Source organism: Cryptomeria japonica, chromosome 6 (assembly GCF_030272615.1).
Source record: "Cryptomeria japonica chromosome 6, Sugi_1.0, whole genome shotgun sequence".
Lineage (NCBI taxonomy): Eukaryota > Viridiplantae > Streptophyta > Pinopsida > Cupressales > Cupressaceae > Cryptomeria > Cryptomeria japonica.
The window spans coordinates 652,387,920-652,393,556 of NC_081410.1; positions in this window are offsets into that span (position 1 = coordinate 652,387,920).

Genomic DNA, 5,637 nt, shown 5'->3' on the forward strand with positions numbered 1-5,637 from the left:
AAAAATGACTAGTTATGCAAATGCAAGCTAAATATAAGAAAGCCTAATTAATCTATGTCAATTTTATCCAAAATAACAAAGAAAAGTGCTCCTAGAATTCTCTCTTAAAATTGGTATAAGTTTGATGCTTACAAGATTTTTGGATCTTGATTAAGAAGGAATGGGCTCTATTTATAGGAAAAATGGAGAAATAGATGGTTGAGATTGAGTAATCTCAACAAGGGTCAAGATTGATGGGTTTATGATCCATGTGAAGGATTTCAACCCAATCCCAGGATGACAAATGTCAACATGAGATGGCTTGAGAGGAGAGGGAAGAAGCATAAAATGCTTGAGATGACTTGAAGGTTACCTTAGGAGGTAAGGTTAGGCTTGAGTTAAATGAATAAAGCTTTCATCCAATGAATAATGCCTTTATCCAATGGACAAACTCTTGTGCAAGAGTTAGTGGGGATAACCATGGTCAAAACAATAAATGCTTGAAGAGACCCATGAGTTAAATGAGGGTTGAGTTAGAGGGAAATTCTCTAACCATGTGGGTGTTAGGTCCCAGAGACAACTGAGAGGGGGGGGTGAATCAGTTGTCTAATAAATTCAAACCAAAAACTAATTAACCAACTTAATGCTTAATACCAGTAAACCAGTTAAGTATGTCAGTAGATAGTGTTAACAGTAAATTGCTATACCGATAAGGATTAATGAATGAAACATAAACACAAATTCATCCACAACACATGACACCAATAATTGTACGTGGAAAAACCATGGTGGGAAACCTTACCCACAATCAGATGATACTACTGTAGATAGTAAGTGTACATAAATGGGGTCTGCAGATGCAGAAAGGCCAATAGCCTAGAGCTCACTGCTCAATCACAAAATGGGAGTCACACTGACTATAGTTGGATGGTTAAATCCAATAAGAATGTATTGCACAAAATAGCATCTACATATGTTGGATTCAGTACCGGTGTAATGCTAATATGCTTCTACAAAAACCTAACTCCACCTTCAAATGATGTCTTCATTTATATCCCTACTTGATCTCGCATATACCTTCACTTAATTCTTTTTCGCATTCCACACTTGGTCTTACAAATAAGATCTTACATTTATACCATACCCTAAGACCAATTTTAGTAGGTCGGCTCCACAAGATATTACAAAAAAATATTTTCCATACAATATAATATCTGATGCAATAACCGATTAAACATGTCAGCTAAATACATTTACAACAATAATAAATCATCTCCATAGCGTGCCATGCTGATCTGGAAAAGATAAACCTATCGGTGTAACCCTAGATAACCTAGACCTATTTGTCGGTAAAAGCAAATATGCAAATATGAATATACCAATGATTAATTCTTCAAAAAAAAGTGTCCACACGATGTCTTTGACATTACCAAGTGTCTTCCATATCATTCCAAGTACCGGTGAACAATATATCCTATCGGTGAACCATATACCAGTAATTGTTGCACAGTTTACTTGCTTCCCGTTGAATGTTGTTGGATCTCCAAAGTAGGTGTTGACATCAATGACAAAACCATACCAAAATACCAACAATCTCCCCCTTTGGAATTGATGGCAACACAAGATGGAAAAACCATCAAAGTGCCAAAACAGAAATGCCAAATACAAAAACCAACAATCTCCAATTCTCCCACTGGGAGTAACATGTGTTTATCCAAAGATTTATTTTTAATACCAATCTCTCATACCAATTTCTCCTTAAATGTATTTTTCAAAATATCTCCCCAAAAAGATAATGTGTTTTTCCATAGATATCTCTCCCCCTTTGACATCAAATGCCAAAGTCAAGTTCATACAAAATACCAACTACTCCCCCTGAGAAGTAGCTTCCTCATCAAATACCGGAATAAAAGATTTGTCTTTTTAATTATGTCGGTTGATGACAATCATCAACTGTCTAAGTCTCTAATAGTGGTGGTATGACTCCAAGTTGATCTCTAAGATATTCAAAAGTCTCCTTAGGCAAAGGTTTTGTGAAAATATCTGCAAGTTGTTCTTTAGTATTCACATAAACCAGTTTTATCTCCTTTTCTTCAACTTTTTCCCTTAGAAAATTCAGTTTGATAGAAACATGTTTTGTTTTAGAATGTAATACCGGATTCTTAGATATATCAATTGCCGCAGTGTTATCACAATATATAGTAATGGGTTCCTTGCATTTTACCTTTATGTCTTTCAACATTTGCTTAAGCCATAATACCTGTGTACAGTTAGTTGTTGCTGCAACATATTCTGATTTTGTTGTTGATAAAGATGTACAACTCTATTTCTTACTCAACCAAGAAACTAATCTCTTTCCAAGAAATAATGCTCCTTCAGTGGTGCTTTTTCTATCATCTACATCTCCTGCCCAATTTGCATCTGTGTATGCACATAGGTCAAAATTTTCATCTTTAGGATACCATAATCCAAGATTTCTTGTGCCTTGTAGGTACCGAAAAATCCTTTTTACTGTTGATTCATGATTTTCCCTAGGATTACTCTGAAATCTAGAAACAATACATACTGCATTCATAATATCAGGTCGGGTTTGTGTCAAATACAGTAAACCTCCTATCATAGATTTGTATCTAATTGGATTAACAAGTGTAGATTCATCTCTTTGAGATAATTTGTCATTTGTAGTCATAGGTGTGCTTATCGGTTTAGAGTTCTCCATCCCAAATTTCTTTAGTAATTCTTTCAAGTACTTGGATTGACTCAAAAATAACCTTTATTAGTCTAAAAAATCTACAAACCTAAAAAGAATTTTATTTCTCCAATCATAGACATTTCAAATTCTTACTGCATTTCAAGAAAAAATTCTGTACATAATCCATCTTCTCCTCCAAAGATTATATCATCAACAAATACTTCAATAATCAAGATGTCATCATTAGTTATTTTGTAGTATAAATTGCTATATGCATCTCCTTTAGTAAAACCAATCTTCAAAAGATACTTATCCAACCTTGCATACCAAGCTCTTGGGGCTTTTTTCAATCCATACAGAGTTTTTCTTAACCTGCAAACCATATCATTGTCATCTGTCAAAGAAAATCCATTAGGTTGTTCAATGTATACTTCTTCTTCAAGATCTCCATTCAAAAATGCACATTTAATATCCATTTGATAAACTTTGTAGTCCTTGTGAGCTGCAAAAGCCAAGAATAATCTAACTGCCTTAATTCTGACTACCGGTGCAAAGGTTTCATTGTAATCAACTCCTTCTTTCTGAGAATATCTCTTACACACTAGTCTTGCTTTATTTCTAACAACCTTACCATCTTCATTAAGTTTGTTTCTAAATACCCATTTAGTTCCAATTACATTTTTATCTTTAGGTCGGGGAACTAATGTCCAAGTATTATTTTTCTCAATTTGTCCTAATTCTTCTTCCATAGCTTTAATCCAAAATTTATCTTCACATTCCTCATTGATAGATGATGGTTCAATTTGAGAAATAAGACATACCTCTTCATTTGCCAATCTTCCTCTTGTCATAACTTCTTTAAATTTGTTTCCAATTATCTGATCTTCAGAATGATTCAATCTTACATATCGGGGTGTCTTAGTTTGTTGTTGTTCTTCAATTATTGTGGAATCTTCTGATGATACCGGGGTAACTGGATCTTCATTTTGCACTGGTGGATTCAGTATAGGTTCATTTGTCACAATTTTTGTTGCTGGTTCAGAGTCTATATACCTTAAAGTTCCTCTAAATTGTTCATCAATCTTTACATTTGTACTCTCAACAATTTTCTGCAATCTTTTATTAAAACATCTATATGCCTTGCTCTTAGATGAATAACCAAGAAATATTCCTTCATCACTTCTAGGATCAAATTTGCCAATATACTCATCTCTTCTAATATAACATTTACTTCCAAAAATTATGAAATACTTAAGAGTAGGAGTATTACCAAACCATAGTTCATGAGGGGTCTTACCGGTTTTACCTTTGATGTGAACTTTGTTGAAAGTATAGACAGCAGTGCTAACTGCCTCTCTCCAATATACCTGTGGTAGATTTGCTTCTGATAACATACTTCTAGCTGCATCCAAGATAGTTCTATTTTTCCTTTCAACAACTCCATTCTGTTGTGGTGTCCGAGGTGCTAATAACTATCTTTTGATTCCATTCACTTCACAGAATGTATTAAAGTCCTTAGATGTGAATTCTCCTCCTTGATTTGATCTTAAACATTTGATTTTCTTACTGGTTTCATTTTCAACCATTTCTTTGAATAGTTTGAACTTTCCAAGTGCTCCTGATTTCTCTCTAAGAAAAGTAACCCAACACATTCTAGAATAATCATCAATGATTAGCATGAAATATCTATCACCTTGTAAGCTTCTAATTCTAGCTAGACCACATAAATCAGTGTGAATTAAATCAAGAGCATTAATGGATTTTTCTGGAATACTTTTGAAACTAGCTCTAACTTGTTTTCCAAATTGACATTCCTTACAAATTGTATTCTGAGGTTTCACAATTTTAGGTAGATCTCTAACTGCCTTAGAAGTACTGATTTTTACCATGCAATCAAAGTTTACATGACATAGTCTCTTATGCCATAGCCAACTTTCATCTATATGTGCAATTAAGCATGCCTTTTCACTATTATTCAAATGAAAGATATTGCCTCTAGTCTAATTACCGGTTGCAATTTCCAAATCAGTTCTATTCATGATTTTGCATTTTCCATTTTTAAATTGTAACTGAAATCCCTTCTCAACTAATTGACCAACACTTAAAAGATTATGCTTTAATCCTTCAACATAGTAGACATTGTCAGTGTTATGCTTACCATCAAGAGATATTGAACCCTTACCTTTGATTGAACGGGATTTGTCATCTCCAAATCTTACTAAACCTCCATTGTATTCTTGAAAGTTCAAGAATTTACCTTTGTCTCCTGTCATATGATGTGAGCATCCTGAGTCAATGATCCATTCATCATTTGCTTCAACTTTAGCTACTAGGGCTTGTTCTATCGGTTGAGTTGTAGGTGTCGGTTGATCTTCTGTTATAGCAACAAAGACCCATCCGTTGTCTATTGGATCCTCATCAAAATCATCAGTCACACCTTCATCAGCAATGTAACAAGATTTATCTTTGTTCTTTTTAAATCTGTATCTCTGATATTCAGGATTAGGCTTGTATGTTCTTCTAGCTTCTTCTCTTAGTCTTGCATGTCTATCAGGGCATCTTGAAGCCATATGACCAATCTTATTACAGTTAAAACATTTAAAGGGTGCCTTACCTTCATACTTACTTCCAATTGACCTTTTGGCATTTTCTTTGCAAATAGTGCTTCAAGTTCTTCAAGCTCTTCATTCTCCTTTCTGGATTCTTCAAGTTCTCTTGCATAAAAGGCTCTCTAGTCTTATTTGTCAAATGATGGAGTAGATGATGTTGATGCTTTAAAGGCCAAATCAGTTTTTATAGTAGCAACAAGATGAAATTCCTCAATTTCAAAGGCTGAAAGTTTTCCAATCAATGTTGTTAGGCCCAATATGGAAAGCTAATGTATTGAGAGGGGAGGGGTGAATCAGTACTCCAAAACTTTTCTTTAACAATAACCTTATTGTTATGCATAAACAGAATAGTGTAGT